General features: G+C 52.2%; 1 long non-coding RNA gene across 1 annotated transcript; it reads right to left on the bottom strand.

Annotated features, from left to right (window-relative positions):
* Window positions 1–337: 337 nt before the first annotated feature.
* LOC144595438 (uncharacterized) lies at window positions 338–8,246 on the bottom strand. The gene is made up of 3 exons (XR_013547497.1): window positions 8,213–8,246; window positions 1,014–1,074; window positions 338–383 (listed from the first exon to the last, which is right to left on the bottom strand). It is a non-coding gene; the product is annotated as an uncharacterized LOC144595438 (long non-coding RNA).
* Between the last annotated feature and the right edge of the window lie 4,192 nt (window positions 8,247–12,438).

The following is a 12,438-nucleotide window of genomic DNA, read 5'->3' on the forward strand; positions in this document are numbered from 1 at the left end:
CATTTATACCAATTAACCTACAAACCTGCACGTCTTTGGAGCGCGGGAGGAAAACGAAGATCTCGGAGAAAACCCACGCGGGTCATGGGGAGAACAGGCAAACTCCGCACAGACAGCACCTGTAGTCGGGATGGAACCCGGGTCTCCGGCGCTGCGTTCGCTGTAAGGCGGCAACTCTACCGCTGCGCCACCGTGACCACCCCAACTTTGCTGACACATCCACTCCCCGCGCACCCACAGCCCCCACACCCTCCCTCCCCCCACACCCCCCCTCCCCCCACACCCACCACACCCCTCCCCCCACCCCCACTCAATTACCCCCCCAGTGAAATATTTACCTTTTCTTTGCTTGAGATATTCTGGATCCACCAACACCACTCCATCTGTGGGGGGAAGAAGTAGTATTTAGGGTGTTCCGCGCTGTGGGGGGGGGGGGAGGGGCGGGGCTGAGGGAGGGGCGGTGGTATGGGAGCATCACGCTGTGGGGGGGGAGGGAGTGGGAGGAGGGTGCACCGCACTGTGTGGGGGGGAGGGGCGGGGGTGGGAGGAGGGTCCGCACTGTGGGGGTGGGGCGGGTGAGGAAGCATCGCGCTGTGGGGGGGAAGGGGTGGGGGTGAGGAGGGTCCGCACTGTGGGGGTGGGGCGGGTGAGGGAGCATCGCGCTGTGGGGGGGGGGGGGGAGGTGAGGAGGGTCCGCACTGTGGGGGGAGGGCCGGATGTGAGGAGGGTCCGCGCTGTGGGGGGGGGGAGGCGGGGGTGAGGGAGGGGCACTGCTGTGGGGGGGAGGGGCTGGTGGGGGAGCATCACGCTGTGGGGGGGGGGGGGAGGTGAGGAGGGTCCGCACTGTGGGGGGAGGGCCAGATGTGAGGAGGGTCCGCGCTGTGTGGGGGGGGGAGGCGGGGGTGAGGGAGGGGCAGTGCTGTGGGGGGGAGGGGCTGGTGGGGGAGCATCGCGCTGTGGTGGGGGAGGAGCGGGGGGAATGGAAATCTACACCGTTGACCTCCCCAACTCACCCACTGGTTCTACAAAGTCCACATGGTCGACAAAATCTCTCTTCCCCAGGTAGACGGTGAGCTGGAAAACACGAGAGGAGATTATGTTCATGGTGTAGTAAGCCAAGCGTTGTGAATCTAACGGGTTTTATTAACGAAACAGCGGTTGAACGCGCACGCGTGCGCAAAATTAGGAGACCAGTTAGGTGCTTGTTGCTGTTGAGAGGAGCACCACACATCTGTCCACTCTTGGGCTCGAGCAGAGCTTCTCAACTCCAACTGTCAACTGTCATCTCCAACTGTCAACTGTCATCTCCAACTGTCAACTGTCATCTCCAACTGTCAACTCCAACTGTCAACTGTCATTTCCAACTGTCAACTGTCATCTCCAACTGTCAACTGTCATCTCCAACTGTCAACTGTCATCTCCAACTGTCAACTGTCAACTCCAACTGTCAACTGTCATCTCCAATCATCAACTGTCATCTCCAACTGTCAACTGTCGTCTCCAACTGTCAACTGTAATCTCCAATCATCAACTGTCATCTCCAAATGTCAACTGTCATCTCCAAATGTCAACTGTCATCTCCAACCGTCAACGGTCAACTGTCATCTCCAACTGATAACTGTCATCTCCAACTGTCAACTGTCATCTCCAACTGTCAACTGTCATCTCCAACTGTCATCTCCAACTGTCAACTGTCATCTCCAACTGTCAACTGTCATCTCCAACTGTCAACTGTCATCTCCAACTGTCAACTGTCATCTCCAACTGTCAACTGTCATCTCCAACTGTCAACTGTCATCTCCAACTGTCAACTGTCATCTCCAACTGTCAACTGTCATCTCCAACTGTCAACTGTCATCTCCAACTGTCAACTGTCATCTCCCTTCCACTACCAACCCCTCCCCTTTCTGCGTTCCGCAGAGACCGTTCCCTCCGTAACTCCCTGGTCCACTCGTCCCTTCCCACCCAAACCACCCCCATCCCCTGCAACCGCAGGAGATGCAACACCTGTCCCTTTACCTCCCCCCCTCAACTCCATCCAAGGACCCAAACAGTCTTTCCAGGTGAGACAGAGGTTCACCTGCACCTCCTCCAACCTCATCTACTGTATCCGCTGTTCCAGATGTCAACTTCTCTACATCGGCGAGACCAAACGCAAGCTTGGCGATCGTTTCGCTCAACACCTTCGCTCAGTCCGCCTTAACCAACCTGATCTCCCGGTGGCTCAGCACTTCAACTCCCCCTCCCACTCCCTGTCTGACCTTTCTGTCCTGGGCCTCCTCCATTGTCAGAGTGAGGCCCAGCGCAAATTGGAGGAACAGCACCGCATATTTCGCTTGGGCAGCTTGCAGCCCAATAGACAATAGGTGCAGGAGTAGGCCATTCGGCCCTTTGAGCCAGCACCGCCATTCAATGTGATCATGGCTGATCATTCTCAATCAGTACCCCGTTCCTGTCCTCTCCCCATACCCCCTGACTCCGCTATCCTTAAGAGCTCTATCTAGCTCTCTCTTGAATGCCCAGTGGTATGAACGTTGACTTCTCCAACTCCAGATAATTCCTCTATCCCTCTCTTCCCCCTCCCCCTTCCCAGTTCTCCCACTAGTCTTCCTGTCTCCAGATACATCACTTTTTTTGTGTCGTCCCCCCCCCCCGACATCAGTCTGAAGAAGGGTCTCGACCCGAAACGTCGCCCATTCCTTCTCTCCTGAGATGCTGCCTGACCCGCTGAGTTACTCCAGCATTTTGTGATATCTCCATTTCAAGTGATCGTTCCAGTTCTGGAGACGAAGGTTCGATCAGTAAGTGGCTTGACTTGCCAGGTGGCGCCACTAGGGAACAAATGAACAAGCCAAAAGATTACACTGTGCGACAGAACTTTATTTATCCCAGGAGGGAAATCGATCTGCCGACGGTCATCAAAACACAAAATACACGTTCGTAAGTGGTAGGAGCAGAATTAAGCCATTCGGCCCATCATGTCTACTCCGCCATTCAATCATGGCAGAACTATCTCTCCCACCTAACCCCATTCTCCTGCTATTTCCCCGTGACATAGAAAACATAGAAACATTGAAAACAGAGAAAATAGGTGCAGGAGGAGGCCATTTGGCCCTTCGAGCCAGCACCGCCATTCATTGTGATAGACAATAGACAATAGGTGCAGGAGGAGGCCATTTGGCCCTTCGAGCCAGCACCACCATTCAATGTGATCATGGCTGATCATCCACAATCAGTACCCCGTTCCTGCCTTCTCCCCATACCCCCTGACTCCGCTATCCTTAAGAGATCTGTCTAACTCTCTCTTGAAAGCATCCGGAGAATTGGCCTCCACTGCCTTCTGAGGCAGAGAATTGATCTGCCAACAGTCATAAAACACAAGATACATGTTCATAAGTGAAAGGAGCAGAATTAAGGTCATTCGGCCCATCAAGTCTACTCCACCATTCAATCATGGCTGATCCATCTCTCCCTCCTAACCCCATTCTCCGGCCTTCTCCCCGTGACATAGAAGACATAGAAACATAGACAATAGCCATTTGGCCCTTCGAGCCAGCACCGCCAATCATTGTGATCATGGCTGATCATCCACAATCAGTAACCCGTGCCTGCCTTCTCCCCATATCCCTTGATTCCACTAGCCCCTAGAGCTCTATCTAACTCTCTCTTAAATCCATCCAGTGAATTGGCCTCCACTGCCCTCTGTGGCAGAGAATTCCACAAATTCACAACAAATTCTCTGGGTGAAAAAGTTGCTTCTCACCTCAGTTTTAAATGGCCTCCCCTTTATTCTAAGAAAATGCGGGTGATTGGGACTTGCCTGGATGGGGATGTTTGGTGGGAAAGGACGGTAGGAGGGCCGAAGGGCCTGTTTCCGCGCTGTGTGATTCTGCGGTAGAACTGCATACCTCCCCGCCCACACCTCTCATCGTGTACCTGGCACTCCCAGAGAGCCCGACTCAGTGTTCAATTAACAAGTGCCTGGAGGTGTTTTGGCACCCTGGGATTTTTATAGAACATACAGCAGACAGAATAATGGCTGATCATGTTACACCATTCAAAATGTGCTAATTGGATCTAATCAGAAAGTGCTGGAGGGAGGAACTCGGTGGATCATATCATATCATATCATATATCTACAGCCGGAAACAGGCCTTTTCGGCCCTCCAAGTCCGTGCCGCCCAGCGATCCCCGCACATTAACACTATCCTACACCCACTAGGGACAATTTTTACATTTACCCAGCCAATTAACCTACATACCTGTACGTCTTTGGAGTGTGGGAGGAAACCGAAGATCTCGGAGAAAACCCACGCAGGTCACGGGGAGAACGTACAAACTCCTTACAGTGCAGCACCCGTAGTCAGGATCGAACCTGAGTCTCCGGCGCAGCATTCGCTGTAAAGCAGCAACTCTACCGCTGCGCTACCGTGCCGCCGGAAGCACTAGGGAGGTTGCCAACTATCTCACTCCCAAATACGGGACAAGGTGACGTCACCGCCCCACGCCCCACCCAGCCAGCGGCCTAGTGTGCTACCGCTCCACCAATGGCGGCCGCCCGGGCCGGGAGGCGGGTTGCCAGGCAACCTCTGTTAGGCTGCGCTCGGGTCTCCGGGCCTACACTGTCCGGGTCTACAGGTTCCGGGCCTACACTGTCCAGGCCTACGATGTCCGGGACTACGCTGTCCAGGCCTACGCTGTCCAGGCCTATGCTTTCGGGCCCTATACTGTCCGGGTCTACAGTGTCCGGGCTTACAGCATCCGGGCCTACGCTGTCCGGACCTACAGTGTCCGGGCCTACAGTGTCCGGGCCTACACTGTCCGGCCCTACAGTGTCCGGGCCTACACTGTCCGGGCCTACAGCGTCCGGGCCTACACTGTCCGGGCCTACACTGTCCGGGCCTACACTGTCCGGGCCTACAGTGTCCGGGCCTACAGTGTCCGGGCCTACAGTGTCCGGGCCTACACTGTCCGGGCCTACACTGTCCGGGCCAACACTGTCCGGACCTACACTGTCCGGGCCTACAACGTCCGGGCCTACACTATCCGGGCCTACACTATCCGGGCCTACAGCGCCCCCCAGGCCTAATATGGGACAAGGGCGGTCTCATACGGGGCAAATCAACTTAGCCCAAAATACGGGATGTCCCAGCTAACATGGCAACCCTAGGAAACACAGAGTCACGCAGCACGGAAACAGGCCCTTCGGCCCAACCCTAGTATCAGAGGCCACAGCCTCAGAATTAAAGGACGTACCTTTAGAAAGGAGACGAGGAGAAATTTCTTCAGTCAGAGGGTGGTGAATTTGTGGAATTCTTTGCCACAGAAGGCTGTGGAGGCCAAGTCAAGGGGTATTTTTAAGGCAGAGATAGACAGATTTTTTATTAGTAAGGGTGTCAGGAGTAGGTCATAAGATCATAAGAGATAGGAGTAGAATTAGGCCATTCAGCCCATCAAGTCTACTCCACCATTCAATCACGGCTGATCTATCTCTCCCTCCTAACCCCATTCTCCTGCCTTCTCCCCATAACCCCTGACACCCGCACTGATCACGAATCTATCTATCTCTGCCTTAAAAATATCCACTGACTTGTGGCCTCCACAGTCGTCTGTGGCAACGAGTTCCACAGATTCACCAACCTCTGACTAAAGAAATTACTCTCAGCTTTCTGTTATTTTTGGTCCTCTCACCGTAAACCTGTGTCCTCTGGTTCTTGATTCCCCTACCATGAAAGACTGTGCATTCACCTTATCTATTCCCCTCACGGTTTTGTACACCACTATAAGATCACCCCTCATGCTCCTGCACACCAAGTCCCAGCCCGACCAACCTCTCCCGTCAGCCCAGGCCCTCGTATATCCTTGCAATGTAGGAAGAGGCCATTCTACCCATTGCATCTATGTCGGCTCACAGAGCAATTGGCTGGCCGGTGCTAGTGTTGCCAACTGTCCCGTATTAGCCGGGACATACCGTATTTTGGGCTAAATTGGTTTGTCCCATACGGGACCGCCCTTGTCCCGTATTAGGCCCGTAAGGGGCTGTAGGCCCGGATGCTGTAGGCCCGGACGCTGTAGGCCCGGACGCTGTAGGCCCGGAGGCTGTAGGCCCGGACGCTGCATGTCCGGTGTCCGCAGCAGTCCCGGACAGTGTAGGCCTGGAGGCCGCCTGACGGAGGTTGCTTGGCAACCCGCCTCCCGGCCTGGGCGGCCGCCATTGGTGGAGCAGGAGCACGTGGCCGCTGGCTGGGTGAGGTCACGTGGGGCGCGGGGCGGTGACGTCACCTTGTCACTTATTTGGGAGTGAGGAGGTTGGCACTCCTGGTCGGCGTGGACTCGGTGGGCCGAAGGGCCTGTTTCCACGCTGAATATAAACTGTCCTTCACTTGGTTTCACTGCAACTCACTCTCCGCGCAACCCGCCCGGATTCTACCCCCAGGGGGCGATTGTAGGAACAATTTACAGAAGCCACTTCACCTACAATCCCAAACGTCTTTGGGGTGTGGGAGGAAACTCAATTTGGAGAAATGGCGGAGAGTTGTGGAGGCAGCCCAGACCATCACGCAAACCAACCCCCCTTCCATCAGTCTGATGAAGGGTCTCGACCCGAAACCTCACCCATTCCTTCTCTCCAGAGACGCTGCCTGTCCCGCTGAGTTACTCCAGCATTTTGTGTCTATCTTCGGTGTAAACCAGCACCTGCACTTCCTTCCCACAACTCCATTTCCACTGACTCCGTCTACACTTCGCGCTGCCTCAGCAAGGCCAGCAGCATCATCACGTACCAATCTCACCCCGGTCACTCCCTCTTCTCCCCTCTCCCATCAGGGCACCTCCAGATTCAGGGACAGTTTCTTCCCGGCTGTTATCAGGCAACTGAACCATCCTACCACCAACTTAAGAGCAGTCCTGACCTCCCATCTACCTCATTGGTGACCTTCCAGCTATCCCTAAGAAAATAATTGCAGATGCTGGTACAAATCAAAGGTATCACAAAATGCTAGAGTAACTCAGCAGGTCAGGCAGCATCTTGGAGAGAAGGAATGGGTGACGTTTCAACCCGAGACAACGAGATCTGGGTGTCCTAGTGCATCAGTCACTGAAAGGAAGCATGCAGGTACAGCAGGCAGTGAGGAAAGCCAATGGAATGTTGGCCTTCATAACAAGAGGAGTTGAGTATAGGAGCACAGAGGTCCTTCTGCAGTTGTACAGGGCCCTAGTGAGACTGCACCTGGAGTACTGTGTGCAGTTTTGGTCTCCAAATTTGAGGAAGGATATTCTTGCTATTGAGGGCGTGCAGCGTAGGTTTACTAGGTTAATTCCCGGAATGGCGGGACTGTCATATGTTGAAAGACTGGAGCGACTAGGCTTGTATACACTGGAATTTAGAAGGATGAGAGGGGATCTTATCGAAACGTATGAGATTATTAAGTGGTTGGACACGTTAGAGGCAGGAAACATGTTCCCAATGTTGGGGGAGTCCAGAACCAGGGGCCACAGTTTAAGAATAAGGGGTAGGCCATTTAGAACTGAGGTGAGGAAAAACCTTTTCAGTCAGAGAGTTGTGAATCTGTGGAATTCTCTGCCTCAGAAGGCAGTGGAAGCCAATTCTCTGAATGCATTCAAGAGAGAGCTGGATAGAGCTCTTAAGGATAGCGGAGTCAGTGGGTATGGGGAGAAGGCAGGAACGGGGTACTGATTGAGAATGATCAGCCATGATCACATTGAATGGCGGTGCTGGCTCGAAGAGCCGAATGGCCTCCTCCTGCACCTATTGTCTATTGTCTATAAGATGCTGCCTGACCTGCTGAGTTACTCCAGCATTTTGTGTCTACCTTCCAACTATCTCTGAACGGACTTTGCTGGCTTTACCTTGCACTAAACGTTATTCCCGTTACCATGTGTCTTGTACACTGTGGACGGCCCGATTGCGATCGTGTGTTGTCTTTCCGCTGACTGGTCAGCGTGCAACAAAAAGCTTTCCCACTGTACCAAGGTATACGTGACAACGAACTAAACCAAACTCAAAGTCAGACCGAAGCACCCGGAGGAAACGCACGCGGTCACAAGGGAGAACGTGCAAACTCCACGCAGGCAGCACGGGAAGTCGGGAACGAACCCGGGTCTCTGGTGCTGTGGGGCCTAAGCACTAATCCCCCGTCTCACTCTCCATTAGACCACGCACGGAGGTTTACAAGAAAAGGAGAACACTTACCTTCCCATTCGGACTTGACTTCTTAAACACTCTGTAAAGAAAAGAAGGGGCAAAGAAAATTGATTGTTAGAAAATAGTAAAACCATTAACTACGACAGATACTGTAGACGATGACCCAGTTGCCAGTAGAACTGAACGTAGTAGGCAAGCTGGGATCCACCCGCCATTCCTGTCACTCCCCTCACCCGGCCCCAATGGACAATAGGTGCAGGAGGAGGAGGCCATTCGGCCCTTTGAGCCAGCACTGCCATTCATTGTGATCATTGCTGATCATCCACAATCAGTAACCCGTGCCTGCCTTCTCCCCATATCCCTTGATTCCGCTAGCCCCTAGAGCTCTAACATAGAAACATAGAAACATAAAAAATAGGTGCAGGAGGAGGCCGTTCAGCCCTTCGAGCCAGCACCGCCATTCATTGTGATCATGGCTGATCATCCACAATCAGTAACCCGTGCCTGCCTTCTCCCCATATCCCTTGATTCCGCTAGGCCCTAGAGCTCTATCTAACTCTCTTTTAAATTCATCCAGTGAATTGGCCTCCACTGCCCTCTGTGGCAGAGAATTCCACAAATTCACAACAAATTCTCTGGGTGAAAATGTTTTCTCCTCACCTCAGTTTTAAATGGCCTCCCCTTTATTCTTAGACTGTGTGGCCCCCGGTTCTGGACTCCCCCCAACATCGGGAACATTTTTCCTGGCATCTCTAGCTTGTCCAGTCCTTTTCTAATTTTATACAGTCTCTCTATAAGATCCCCCTCTCATCCTTCTAAACTCCAGTGAATACAAGCCCTAGTCTTTCCAATCTTTCCTCGTGTCCCGCCATCCCGGACAATCGCATACCGAACAACAAACTGAATACTAAGCTAAACACTAAAGGATACAACGTTTTGGTGCAAGATAATAACACTGAGGTCACGATTAAAGATAGTCCTAGGGTCTCCAACGAGGTAGACCAAAGATTAACAGCGGCCTTGGCTTGTTGGATAAGTTCGACATCTGTCACATTGCATGCGCCAAGCTGAGAAACTGTACCTGCCACACTCAATAGACAATAGGTGCAGGAGGAGGCCATTCGGTCCTTTGAGCCAGCATGCCATTCAATGTGATCGTGGCTGATCATTCTCAATCAGTACCCCGTTCCTGCCTTCTCCCCATACCCCTTGACTCCGCTATCCTTAAGAGCTCTATCTAGCTCTCTCTTGAATGCATTCAGAGAATTGGCCTCCACTGCCTTCTGAGGCAGAGAATTCCACAGATTCACAACTCTCTGACTGAAAAAGTTTTTCCTCATCTCAGTTCTAAATGGCCTACCCCTTATTCTTAAACTGTGGCCCCAGGTTCTGAACTCCCCAAACATTGGGAACATGTTTCCTGCCTCTAACGTGTCCAACCCCTTAATAATCTTATACGTTTCGATAAGATCCCCTCTCATCCTTCTAAATTCCAGTGTATACAAGCCTAGCCGCTCCAGTCTTTCAACGTATGACAGTCCCGCCATTCCGGGGATTAACCTAGTGAACCTACGCTGCACGCCCTCACGATGAAGATGTGTTGACCTCGGCCTAAACGCCCCGCCTTCAATATCCTGCCTGCGCTCACGAATCAGGAAGCTGACGATAGCAATAACAACAAGCTGCGGCACGCGAATCACAAGTGCGAATCACGCGGAACTCTCAGAACGAGAAGTGCGAAATAAGTGGCGCAGCGGGTAGAGCTGCTGCTTCGCAGCGCCAGGTTTAATCCCGACCGCGGGCGCTGTCTGCAGGGAGTTTCTACATTTCCTTATTCGGTACGGGTGTCAGGAGAAGGCAGGAGAATGGGGTTGGGAGGGAGAGATAGATCAGCCATGATTGAATGGCGGAGTAAACTCGATGGGCCGAACGGCCTAATTCTACGCCTATCCCCTTAAGACCAGCGTGGGTTTTCTCCAGGTGCTCCGGTTTCCTCCCACATTACAATGACGTAATAGACAATAGACAATAGGTGCACGAGGAGGCCATTCGGCCCTTCGAGCCAGCACCGCCATTCAATGTGATCATGGCTGATCATTCTCAATCAGTACCCCGTTCCTGCCTTCTCCCCATACCCCCTGACTCCGCTATCCTTAAGAGCTCTATCTAGCTCTCTCTTGAATGCATTCAGAGAATTGGCCTCCACTTCAACGGTTTGTAGGTTAATTGGCTTTGTAAATTGCCTGGAGAGAGTGGATGTGGAGAGGATGTTTCCACCAGTGGGAGAGTCTAGGACCAGAGGGCACAGCCTCAGAATTAAAGGACGTTCCTTTAGGAAGGAGATGAGGAGGAATTTATTTAGTCAGAAGGTGGTGAATCTGTGGAATTTGTTGCCACAGACGGCTGTGGAGGCCACAAGTCAATGGATATTTTTAAGGCAGAGATAGATAGATTCTTGATTAGTGCGGGTGTCAGGGGTTACGGGGAGAAGGCAGGAGAATGGGGTTAGGAGGGAGAGATAGATCAGAGAGACAGAGAGAGAGACAGGAACTCAGCCGGATAGAGAGAGGGACGGGAGGAGGGACGGAGAGAGAGACGGAGGGACAGTGAGGAAGAGAGACAGAGACAGAGATAGACAGAAAGACAGAAAGAGAGACAGAGACAGACACAGAGACAGAGAGAGAGACCAGAGAGAGAGACAGAGAGACAGAGAGAGAGACACAGAGAGAGAGAGACAGAGAGAGACGGAGAGAGAGACAGAGAGAGACAAGGAGAGAGACAAGGAGAGAGACAAGTAGAGAGACAGAGAGAGAGACAAGTAGAGAGACAGAGAGAGAGAGACAGAGACAGAGAGAGAGAGACAGAGAGAGAGAGACAGAGAGAGAGACAGAGAGAAACATAGAAACATAGAAAATAGGTGCAGGATGAGGCCATTTGGCCCTTCGAGCCAGTACCGCCATTCATTGTGATTATGGCTGATCGTCCACAATCAGTAACCCGTGCCTGCCTTCTCCCCATACCCACCGACTCCGCTATCCTTAAGAGCTCTATCTAGCTCTCTCTTGAATACATCCAGTGAATTGGCCTCCACTGCCCTCTGTGGCAGAGAATTCCACAAATTCACAACTCTCTGGGTGAAAAGGTTTCTTCTCACCTCAGTTTTAAATGGCCTCCCCTTTATTCTTAGACTGTGTGGCCCCTGGTTCTGGACTCGCCCAACATTGGGAACATTTTTCCTGCAACTAGCTTGTCCAGTCCTTTTATGATATTATACGTCTCTATAAGATCCCCCCTCATCCTTCTAAACTCCAGTGAATACAAGCCCAGTCTTTCCAATCTTTCCTCATATGACAGTCCCGCCATCCCAGGGATCAACCTCATGAACCTACACTGCACGCCCTCAATAGCAAGGACGTCCTTCCTGGTCTCACAAGGGCCCTGTACAACTGCAGAAGGACTTCTTTACTCCTAAACTCAAATCCTCTCGTTATGAAGGCCAACATGCCATTAGCTTTCTTCACTGCCTGCTGTACCTGCACGCCAACTTTCAGTGACTGGTGTACAAGGACACCCAGGTCTCGCTGCACCTCCCCCTTACCTAACCTGACACCATTGAGATAATATACTGCCTCCTTGCTTCTGCCGCCAAAGTGGATAACCTCACATTTATCTACATTATACTGCATCTGCCACGCATCTGCCCACTCACTCAACCTGTCCAGGTCACCCTGCAACCTCCTAACATCCTCTTCATAGTTTACACTGCCACCCAGCTTTGTGTCATCCGCAAACTTGCTAGTGTTATAGACAATAGACAATAGGTGCAGGAGGAGGCCATTCGGCCCTTCGAGCCATCACCGCCATTCAATGTGATCATGGCTGATCATTCTCAATCAGTACCCAGTTCCTGCCTTCTCCCCATACCCCTGACTCCGTTATCCTTAAGAGCTCTATCTAGCTCTCTCTTGAATGCATTCAGAGAAATGGCCTCCACTGCCCTCTGAGGCAGAGAATTCCACAGATTCACAACTCTCTGACTGAAAAAGTTTTTCCTCATCTCAGTTCTAAATGACCTACCCCTTATTCTTAAACTGTGGCCCCTGGTTCTGGACTCCCCCAACATTGGGAACATGTTTCCTGCCTCTAACGTGTCCAACCCCTTAATAATCTTATACGTTTCGATAAGATCACCCTCCTCCTTCTAAATTCCAGTGTATACAAGCCTAGTCGCTCCAATCTTTCAACATATGACAGTCCCGCCATTCCGGGAATTA

Source organism: Rhinoraja longicauda, chromosome 7 (assembly GCF_053455715.1).
Source record: "Rhinoraja longicauda isolate Sanriku21f chromosome 7, sRhiLon1.1, whole genome shotgun sequence".
NCBI lineage: Eukaryota > Metazoa > Chordata > Chondrichthyes > Rajiformes > Arhynchobatidae > Rhinoraja > Rhinoraja longicauda.